The sequence below is a fragment of the Montipora capricornis genome, chromosome 7, assembly GCF_036669925.1.
Source record: "Montipora capricornis isolate CH-2021 chromosome 7, ASM3666992v2, whole genome shotgun sequence".
Lineage (NCBI taxonomy): Eukaryota > Metazoa > Cnidaria > Anthozoa > Scleractinia > Acroporidae > Montipora > Montipora capricornis.
In genome coordinates, this window is record NC_090889.1 from 48,515,337 (window position 1) to 48,516,837 (window position 1,501).

A 1,501-nucleotide genomic window follows, 5' to 3' on the forward strand; every position below is an offset into this window, starting at 1 on the left:
AATGAACAGCTAATTTAAATGCGAGGGGATTATGTGTTAATATGCAAGGGGAATAAGTGACTTATCCCCCTTCCATATTAATAAATAATCCCTGAGAAACTTGTGAAAGCCACCAGTGCCAGCATGGAGTGTTGAAAAACAAAAAAAAGATGAACAATAGAGGCATTTTGCGGTCAGCGAAGATGGCGGTTGTGTGTATCCTCGCTCCCGTCTGACAAAGCTAATTCGTTTAAAATTAACCACTTTTTGAGTATTTCTTCAGTTCTAACTGCTATCTATATGTATTATTATGTCTAAGAAAAAAAATAGTCAGCGTAAACCAAGTTCACCGTCTGCAGAAGCCGGAGAATATGATGATCTGCCAGAGACCATTTCTTCGAGTGTTCTTCAAGATCTTCTGAAAGCTCAAGAATGTATGTTTAAATCATTTATGGAATCGGTTGTGTCCAATTTAACCTCGCGTATAGATAATCTAGTAAAAGACTTTGCGAGACTAAAATCCAGTCTGGAGTTCAGCCAAAAAGATATTGCGAGCCACGACGAACAACTCTCAGCCATCGGCGCCGAGTTAAAGAACACAGCCAGCGACGTCGCCAATCTTCAAACAGCAGTAAACAAGCATCTACAAAAGACAGTTTACCTTGAAAACCAAAGTAGGAGGAACAATCTTCGCTTTGAAGGCTTATTAGAAGATATTGGCGAAACTTGGGAAACAACTGAAGAGAAAGTAAAGAAAGCTCTTGCTGACAAATTAAATATCGAGCCGGTTCCTGAAATCGAGCGTGCCCATCGCACTGGTCGGCCTACAAGACATGATGGTACTCCAAAACCAAGAACAGTTGTCTGTAAGTTTACCAGTTACAAGGCAAAGGAATCGATCCTTAAGGCAGCAAGAAGAATGAAACCCGAAGGAATCCACATCTTTGAAGATCTGGCCAAGGAGACCATGGAAAAGAGAAGAGCCCAGCTACCGCAGCTGAGACAAGCAAAAGCCCAAGGAAAGATTGCTTATTTCTCCCTCGATAGACTTATTATAAAAGACAGACCAAATGGATCGGGTACTATGGCTTCATATTCTTCGATCTCTGGTTAAATGTTTTACTGACTCATTAATCACAATAATATAATGAATGAACAGTGTAACATCTAAGCAAAAACAAAAATCCCCTTGTGGCTTATGCCATAAATGGGTCAACAGTAACCATCGAGCACTTCAATGTGGTAATTGTCATCTCTGGATCCATTATAGATGCAATGGTCTAACTTTTGATGAATACCAACGTCTGCAGTTGAATATGGAGGTATGGTTCTGTAAAACATGTATTACTGACATTTTTCCTTTTACATCTCTAGATGAATTTGAATTTGACACTCTTCTGCACTCTGAAAGACCTTCAGACATTGAACTATTACCCCCCCTTGATATAATGTCAAAAATATCTGGTCTAAGCAATCTAGACAACTCTGGTATTGAGTCAAATATACCTAATCCTATAAATTC